This window comes from Nelumbo lutea, chromosome 1, assembly GCF_056320005.1.
Source record: "Nelumbo lutea isolate HS-2025 chromosome 1, American lotus-T2T, whole genome shotgun sequence".
Classification (NCBI taxonomy): domain Eukaryota; kingdom Viridiplantae; phylum Streptophyta; class Magnoliopsida; order Proteales; family Nelumbonaceae; genus Nelumbo; species Nelumbo lutea.
This window is the reverse complement of record NC_142684.1, coordinates 79,226,612-79,236,868: the sequence shown is the minus strand read 5'-3', so window position 1 is coordinate 79,236,868 and position 10,257 is coordinate 79,226,612. Positions and strand designations below refer to the sequence as shown.

The window sequence follows — 10,257 nt, the reverse complement described above, 5'->3', positions numbered from 1 at the left end:
GGAAGACAGTGTATAGATAATGTGATCCTAGCCCAAGAAATTGTACATAAAATGAGAAAGCAAAAGAAAGGAAAAGGCTGGATCCTAATGAAGATCGACGTGTCAAATGTTTATGACAAAATGAGGAGAGATTTCATTACTAAAGTTCTTCAGTGTATATGGGGTTCCCAGACAAATGGTGTGAAATGATTGAATGGTGTATGGAAACACCAAGATTCTCTGTTAAAATAAAGAGAACAAACAAAGAATTCTTTTGCAGATGACTGTCTCCATACCTATTCATTATGGGAATGCAAATACTCTCTGGGATGCTTCTCAAAAAGGAGATGCATAAGAAGATCCAGGTAATCACTTTGAACAGGAATGGTCCAAGTATCTCTCACTTAGTGTTTGCAGATGACTGTCTCATTATTTGCAAAGTTGAGGTTAAGCAGGTACAAGAAATATTGGAAGTATTGAAAGAATTTGAAAGGATTTCAGGTCAAAAAATTAACAAAATAAAATTTGGTGGGTATTTCAGTCCAGGGGTGCATAGGAAAAAGGTAAAATTTCTCCTTGCTCTACTTCACATGAAAAAATTAAATAGAGAAGAGAAATATTTGGGGACTCAATTGGCTCTTGGGGGAAAAAGCAAAACCAATCAACTGGAATTGCTAGAAAAAATAAATGCAAGGTTAGGACTGTGGAAGGCAAAGTTACTATCACAGCCTGGAAGAACAGTTATGATAAAAGCAACTCTACAGTAAGTGCCAAAATACATCATGGGAACCTCAATCCTCTCAAGCTCCACTCTAAAAAAATTAGAGCAAGTCCAAAGAATTTTTTGGTGGGATGACTTGGCAAATCATAGAGCAATGCACACCATACCATGGGGAACTCTCTGTCAACCCAAAAAAATGGGTGGTTTAGGATTCAGAAGAATGAAGGAGTTTAACCAAGCCTTATTTTGTAAACAAATTTGGCGATTATGGTCTAGTGAAAAAGGAATATGGAGGGAGGCAATAAAGGCAAAATATATTAAAAATCAATCCATTTACTCCCTAAAAAAGAAACAAGTGGATTCGGGATAATGGAAAAATGTTCTACAACTATGGAAATCATAAAACCAAATAAATATCGCAGGTCAAAAATGGGGCACAAGTGTTTATTTTAGATCGATGGGTTCCCTGTCTTATTAATGGCATCCCAAACATAAAACCCAAAACTGCCACTCTTGTAAGGAGTCTAAAGGTGAATGAAATCATCACCTTGTCGGGAGAATGGGACAGTAGGAAAATTGAATCAATTTTTCAGGAGGAATGTCACAGTCAAATTCATCAGACCCTAATCTCTCATCAGTTACCTTCTGATAAAATCATCTGGAAGAGTTCAAAATCGGGTGAATACGAGGTTAAGACCGGCTACAATTTCTTCATGTCAAAACAAGCCTTATCTTCGAGATACCAATGGGATTGGAATCTCATATGGAAAAGTAAAACTCCTATGAGATTTCAAATTTTCATGTGGAAGGCATGGTGGAATGGTATTCCCACTAAAGACAAATGGCGTGCTATCGCTGAAGATGAGAGAAACAAGGAGCTCTATACAATTATACAGGAATGGATGTCTTCTAAACTAAGCTGCCTATGTAAGGAAGAAAAAAGGAATTCCTTGCAAAATTCTTTATAATATTCAGATTAATATGGGATATGAGAAATGCAGCAGAGCACAAGAAGAAAATCATCAACCCAGCATGTTTGATCAATCACACGTGCTGGTACATAGTCCCTAATGAAGCAGTACAGTCATCCCACCCGTTATTCATGTATTCCCATATCATCTTAGTTGCTCAATTCAAATTGTTTATCGGCAGGTCTTTTAACCTTCATCTGGCATGGCAAGAACAGGAGTTTGGATCATCACAACAAATGACAAGGAGACCTCCTCAGGCAGTAGAAGGGTCACAACAGCTAATCCCCTTCAAGGCGAATGGCAGGTTCACAACATCAAGCATAATATTTTACACCTCTTATCCTTTTTTGACATAACTGTAATAGCCCATATAAATAGAAGTATGAATAGAGCTGCACATGAAGTTGCTTACAATGCTTGTAAATATAATATCGTAGTCGAACGTATGAAAAGTTATGGTAACATATGTAATGCTTTTCTACAAGTAATTGAAGGTTTTTGAGGTTTAAAAAAAAAAAAAAAGGTTGATCGTAAATACCACCAGTTTGCTTCAAAGGTATACATGGGAGCTTTGTGCTAACGGTTTCTGAATCCTTTTCTAGTATGCTCAAAAGGATCAATGTGACGACTACAAGAATTGTGGCCCTTGTGGTATTTGTGACTGACAGCAATACATCGCCGATCTGTAAGTGTATTCAGGGATTCCGGCCTTAAAACCATAAGACTTGGGATCTGAGAGACCGGTCTGATGGGCGCGTTCATCAAAACAAATTTATTTGTCAGAAGAATGATGAATTCTTAACACTGAAGGGATGAAGCTGCCTAATGGTTCTAGGGCACTTGTAGACGAAAGCATTAGTCTCAAAGAGTGCGCAGCCCACAAAGTCGAAGCAACTGTCCTATAGCTTATGCGAATAATAATATAAACGGAGGAAGTGGTTGTGTTTTGGGTAATTTATCTGATCGATCTTCGAAAGTAAGATTATTTCTTAAGCAAGCTCTCTTCTCTGGGTGGCCTCTTTTACTGTTTGGGGGCATTCTATTTTTGAATTTTGAGAGAGGGGAAAGATGGTAAATGGGATTTTGGTTTCCATTGACCAAGAATCCCATATTATTTTTTCAGATTTATGTGGGGATTTAGGAAAGTTTATTTTCCTATGTGATAACCATTTCCTAGGTGGATAAATAACTTTCCCACTTAGAGGGAAAATTGTCAACACTTGAATGGGACAAAAATGCCCCTTTTAATAATGAAGTTCTATGGGTAAAATTATCATTACTTTATTTAAATGAGAAATAAAAGAATATGGGTAAATGCACTTACCCGAATAAGTGTTTCCCAAGATAAACTTACCTAGGTAATTGCATTTACCCGGATAAATAATTTACCGAAAAGCAAATGAGGCATCTGGGTGTTTCTGGTTGCAGTGGTTGTGATCGAACGAACGGGGGGGGGCTGAAAAGTGAAAGAGAAAGAAGGGTAACAGGGAGAGAGGAATGAATGAGGAGAGAGGGGAATAAGTTGGGTGGTTTAATAAAATTAAAGGGTAAAATACAAACACCTCCCCTGGAGTTTTTGACAATCATAAAAACTTCCCTTATAGTTTCACTTTAGAAAAAAACTCCCCTAAATTTTTAAAGAATTTGACAAAAACCTCCCTTTCATCAATGACCAAGACAAAAAAAAACATTAATACCTATTTTACCCCTATCAGCATGTTATCCCCTTTTCCTCTCTCATCGATCTCTTTCTTCTTCAACTGGCTATACCTTTGAAACTCCATTTGTAGTCCTCCACTTTCAACGTCCAACGTTCATGTCTGAACACGACATCCTGATTCCTACAGCCTTCCATCCCTTTACAGAGGCAAATGTTGAGGACTCGGTTGCTGGGGCAAAGGAGTATGTGCATGTGCATATATAGCAAAGAAATGGTTGGAAAATCCTAACTGTGCAAGGTTTGAGGGAGGAATTCAATTACTTCAAAATACTCAAGGATTTGAAGAAGGAATTTTTCTGCAATGGTACTAATGTCTAGGACCCAAAGCTAGGCCAAGTTATTCAACTTCAAGGTGATCAATAGAAAAATGTGTTGACATTCCTCGTTCAGGCCGAAATTGTAAAGAACGAACATATCAAGATTCATGGTTTTTGAGCAGAAACAGACTAGTCCCTGCATTACCATACTTTATGCATGTCAGCAGAGAACTCCACTGTCCGAAGAGGAGGGACACAACATTGATTTCACCAATATTCCAAACCCATTATTTATCTCTCTCTTTTCTTCTCCTCCCGCTTCATTATCCCTACACAACATCGAACCGCCTCCACATAGCCTGAATCTCCACCGCGAATATAACACCACCGTTGGAGCCACGATGGTTGCCATTCCCAACCAAGTGTCATCTAAAGAAGAAGACAGGCAATCAAGTTTACACCTAGATCAATGGTGATGATCGTTGGTCAGATTCAAACCTGCAACCTCCGCTTTTCCAGTATAGCAGTGTTTGGTTCCTCAAATCTCAATCTAAGATTCATTAGATTCCATGTTCTATTCAGTTGGAATACGGCTGGATTAATTTCATGTTCTCATGGTTTAAAAGAGAGAGCTGGATTAATTTCATGCGTTGGAATACAACACCAAACCACCCCTACAGAGAGGTTCCGATGACAATTCGGTGTGTTGTGTAGGGATGATGAAGAGGGAGGAGAAGAAAAGAGAGCTGAATAATAGGTTTGGATTGGTATGTCAGCAAGTGTATTATTTCAGTAAAAAAACTAAAAATAGATGCAACTAATTTGCAAAAGGGTAAATTAGGTATTTAGAAAAAAATAATTCTTCCGTTTAGTGTTTTCCGTCTTAGACATTGATAGAAGGGATGTTTTTATCAAATTCTTTAAAAATCTAGGGGAGGTTTTTGCTAAAGTGAAACTATAAGGGAGATTTTGATGATTGTTAGAAACTTCAAGGGAGGCTTTTGTATTTTAGCCAAATTAAAATGAATTTTGAATTTAGGAGTCTAGTCCATAAGTCTCAGCTCCGTTAAATTTCAGTTTCAAATTAAAGGATGACGTGGCAGTTTTCTATTGGATAGGACAAATTTTTTTGATGCAAGCTCATTTGAATTGTATAACTCAACTAACAGGGACCCGCGCGATGCATGGGAAATTTTGAAAGATTTAATAATTTTATTTTTCATTTAATGTTGATTTATAAAAAATAATTATTATTAATTGAATATGAATAAATATTTTTTAATAAATTTAGTTTTATAGATAATTTTATTTTATTAATAATTTGTAGTTTTATTCTTTTTAAATGAAATTTTGATTAATTTTGAATAAAGAAAAATAATTATAAAAGTTAACATTTTTATTAATTCCACTAATAATTAATAATTATATAGGAATGACAACGGGGTGGGTTCAGGGTAGGGCACCCCATCCCTTTCCTTGCCCCATAGTCAAGACACTCTACCCCATCCCCGCTTCGTCGCCAATGTCGTGCAGGTTCGGGGCAAGGTAACCAATCCTCAATGTTGGGTGAGTTTAGGGGCAAGGAACCCCACTCCTCGTCAAGGATGGAGATTCCTTGAATTTCCCTGCCCCGGCCCCAGTATTGGGTAGGTTCAAGAAGTGGTGTAAATTGGGTCATGTTGGGTCAGCACGACATGACCCGCATGTGGCCCGCACAAAGTGCGAGTCGTATCGTGCTGGGGGGTCGGTTTGGCACAGCCCACGGGCCGGGCCTTGGGCCAAGCCATGCCATACACCAAGCCAAGCTTAAGGCAAGCCACCCACTCCCCGTCTAAGGTTTTTAAAATTGGACTGGATAGGGAACTTCGAACGGTCTGATTGTTTGGTCCGAACGGATGACCTACTCTAACAAAAAAAATAAAAATTAGAAAAACAAAAAAAAATTGCCAAAAAATGTTGTCCAGATTGACAGTTCGACTGCCCAAGTCAGCGGTTCGCTAACCAAATAAATGGTTCTTAGACAAAAAGTGGTTTTGAGATGAAACGGTGTCCAGTTCCCAATTTTTCCAATCTAACCATCTGGTTTGATCCAATTTTGAAAACACATTCCCCGTCAACCAATATTCAATATGATGATAGAATTGATCAGAAGGATATATTGAGTATCAACCACATGGTAAATTTCTAAAAGTACACTAAATTGTCTTTAATATTCAAAAATATAATTTTATGAAAATTTTGGAAAATTTATTGTATTTGTGTAATTTTGAAAATTTATTCAAAATTATTTAAATTTTATTAAATAAATTATTTTTTTAAATGGTTTACTTACTAAATTATACTAATTTATTTTATAATTTGTAATATAAACTAACCAATAATTTACTTTTTCCAATATTATACTAATTTATCTTAATAATCTGTGTAATTATTTGTTAAAATTATAGTTTTCCATTTCCCATAGTCATTTAACTTTAATAATTTGTAATGAAATTTTCATAATTTTTCAATGGTTTTCCAAAATATTCTAACATTTTTCAATAATTATTTAATTCATTTTAAACAAACTTTCAAATACTTTATATCTTTTAATTTCAAAAATGTTATTTTACGAAAATGAAGTTTTATGAAAATTTTTGAAAATTTTATTACATTTGTGTAACTATGGGGATTTATTGATTTTTTTAATTGTAATTAAATATATTTTTTTATTTGGTAGTTTACTAACAAAATTACACTTATTTATCTTTTATTCTTAATATAAATTAATTATTAATTTCATTTTCTAACATTATAGTATTTTGTTTCCCCATTTGTATTTGGTTAGTAATTATAATAATAACAATAACTAAAATTTTATACTTTTTGATAATTGTTAAATATAATTCTCAATTTTATAGAAATTAGTTAAAGAGTTTTCAATTTTTATAAAGTGTTTTTAATGAGTTAATTAATAACAATATTTATTAATATTTTATAATTTACTAACCATATTTAACTATTTATTAATTAATATGAATATTTTAAATGAAGGAGAATGGATATAGATTGGGGGATGCATTTTAGGAATTGATTAGGGAGTGGGGTAACATGATACTTTCCTATGGCTTCATGGGAATGGTGGGAGGGAAGAGGAGAGAAAGTCAAAGAGAATGCAAGGTAGGAATAATAGACCAAAAAGAGGCTTGGTGACGGGGACTCGTGCTTTGTTAAGCAAAAGTTAAACAATAGAAATACATAAGAGTATATAATTGTTTTATATTTTAACTTTTTATTAAACAATTCAATCAAACTCAACCCAAGTTGGTCGGTTTTTTAGCATTTCAGATCGACTTTGGTATAATAAATATATATTAATATTTTATATTTTAAATTTAATTTTTTAGTACGGAAAAGTTGGAAAACTCCCATATTTGTTAGTCTAAAATATTTTATATCATAGATTTAATTTTTGTAATTTTTTAATAATATCATTGTAACTTATGAAATTTAAAGTTAATTTTTAAGTTTAAATCTTTTGAACAAACAAACTAAACCAAAAATAGAGCCAAATTGATACAATCCGAGGTGGTGGATTTTCCTTAATGGTCAATCGGTTTTGAGTGACAAACTGCGGACTTGACCAGATCGATTTGGTTGGCAAAACAGCCTGCAACTGAACAGAACCAATCATTGAAAACTCCTAACTTCAACTGAATTACTAGTCTAATCTCTAATAAATAACAATAGTTTATTCTCCAATAATTATTGAAAATTTAAAGCAAACATACACAATCATTGAAAATAAGTTTATAATGAAAATATCATAGATATATAAAAAAAATACATTAATTATAAAAATATAATAAATACTGAAAATATACTAAATTAGTCAATAAATAGTGTAATCATAAATAATAGTTTAATCTTTAATAAGTATTAATCTATAAATTATAAAAAATATATAATTAGTAAAAGTAAATTTAAAACAAAAATACAATAAATTGAATTTCAAAAGTTAAATAATATTTCTTTAATCTCCAATAATTATTGATAATTTTCTATTAAATAACAAAAATAAAAATACATTTATAACTAATTATTGAAAGCATATTTATAAAAACAATAAATAATTATTGAAAATAAAATAAATATTAAATATAGTATAGATAAATGTATAATGAATATAGGGTATTATTGTAAAATAATTACTAATAAAAATAATTTTGTTGATAGTTATTTTATATAATTATTAATTGATATAAGTGAAATTATATATTTACAATATTATTTAGTTATTGAAATAATATTGTTATTTAAATTCTTAAAATATTAATTATTTGTTGAATTCAAAAATCCACAAAATTATAATTATACTATTATTACATAATTCGTTATTAATTTTTTAAAATATTAAATTATTATTAATATGAATGTTATGATTTCTAAAATAATTATTTTTTCTTGTTCTAAGATTTTTTTTTAATTTATTACATAATTTTTCGTTATTTTAACTATTTAAAAATTTGTCATGTTAAATCTTTTGTTATTTAAAATTGTAAATAATATGTAAAATATTTAAAAAAAATTATTATTTTAATGTTATTACCTTATATTAAATATTTTGTTATATTATTTAGCTATTTTTAATGTTTTTTATTTAAGATTTTTAGCTATTAAAATATTTAAATAATGTTTTATTTTTAGTGTTAAGTTTTTATTATTTGATTAACATTTAAATTGAATAATTCGTAAAATTATAATTTATATTATTATGACATAATTTCATGACGAATTTTGTAAAAATATTGAATTTTTAATAATATGAATATTATTAAATCTATTAATTTTTTGTGTTTTGAATAAATATTTTAAATTCAGTATATAATTTTGTTATATCATTTAAATATTTTTAAATTTTTTTAATTGAAACTTTCCTTATATAGATATAGTTAAAAGTGGGGGAGAGGATAAATAGGAATTAGAGATAGTTTAGGAGATAACCTCTCTACTAAATTAGAGATAATTTAAGAGATAAATAAGAGTTAGAGATAATTTAGGAGATAAATTGGAATTAGAGATAATTTAGGAGGAAGTTTGGGAAAGTGGTGCCACCTGGCTAAACATTAGAAAAGAAAGTCCATCTTTCTTTATGGTTGTTAGAAAATAGTTAAGTATATGTGGGGGTTTTAAGCAAGGAGAGGTATGGTGACGTAGGGTGGATAGACCAATTTTAATATATATACTAGTGGGGGCGATGCACAGGATTTATTAAGTGAAAGATAAATAATAGAAATGGTCATTTACTAAAACACCCTTATAGTTTCATGGATTTACTAAAATCTACTATATGATTAGCATTTTACTAAAACACCACTTATAATTTGCAATGGATTTAATCAATCTTCCATTAGATAATAGTGGAAAATGACAGTGTTGACCCTAATATTCATTTAAATAAATTTAATCAAAAGAAAATAAAAATAAAAATACCAATTTTGTCCTTAATAAGACACGGACAACCACTGTATTGGCTATATTTGGCCAATTCTGTTTTCTGTATAAAATACTGTTAAAGTTATTTTTGGAATAAAAAATCATGGGCCAAATGGAAAAACAAACACTCCTTAATAAAAAGTTGATTAAGTAAATAAGTTGTAAAATATATGGGATGTTTTAATAAAACGAAAACTATAAGATAGTTTTAAGTAAATATATAAAACTATAAGGTGTGTTCTAGTAAATGACCCTAATAGATGTATATAATTGTTTTATATTTTCAACTTTTTAAATAATCAATAATTATTCATATTTTATAAGCTACTTTTAATAAATTTTTTATAATACAAAAATAGCAATAATTAATTTCAGTTAGGTTCATTCATCAAACTTATGAAACCAACCAACCCGATCAACTCAACCCGAGTTGGTCGGTTTTCTAGTATTTTATGTCGGATTTGGTTAAAAAAATTCCCAATTCGACCAAGTTGGACTAGTTTTACTTTGGCCATTTGTAAATCGAACAAAACAAAACGACCTTATCATGGATATATATTAATATTTTATATTCTAAATATGAAAAAGTGAGAAATTTCCCATATTTCTTAGTCTAAAATGTTTTATTTCATAAATCTAATTTTTATATTTATTTTTTAATAATTTTACTATAATTTTTTAAATTAAATTAAATTTATAAGTTTAAATCTTTTGAACCAATTGACATTTTGTGAAAACGGACCCATTCTAAGACAACCTAACTGGGTCAATTTTCACAAAAGGTTAGTCGGTTTCAGTTGACCAGCTCCCCAACCTAACCAGGTCAATTTGATTGGCAAAATAGCTTACGGCCGAACCAAACCAATTCATGAACACTCATAATTTTAGCTAAATTAATAGTCTTATCACCGATAAACAACAATAGTTTAATATCCAATAATTATTGAAAATTTATAGCGACAATACACAGTTATTGAAAATACATTGAAAATGAAAAATATAATAATTACAATAAGTACAAAAATAAAATAATTACTAAAAATATATTAACTTAGTCAATAAATAGTATACTCTCAAATAATAGTTTAATCTCTAATAAATATTAATTAATCAATAAGTTATAACAAAAATACT

At 30.5% G+C, this 10,257-nt stretch overlaps 1 pseudogene; it reads left to right on the top strand.

The window, feature by feature from the left end:
- Positions 1-3,487: 3,487 nt before the first annotated feature.
- Positions 3,488-3,826, top strand: LOC148875603 (protein translation factor SUI1 homolog pseudogene; annotated as a pseudogene).
- Positions 3,827-10,257: the final 6,431 nt, after the last annotated feature.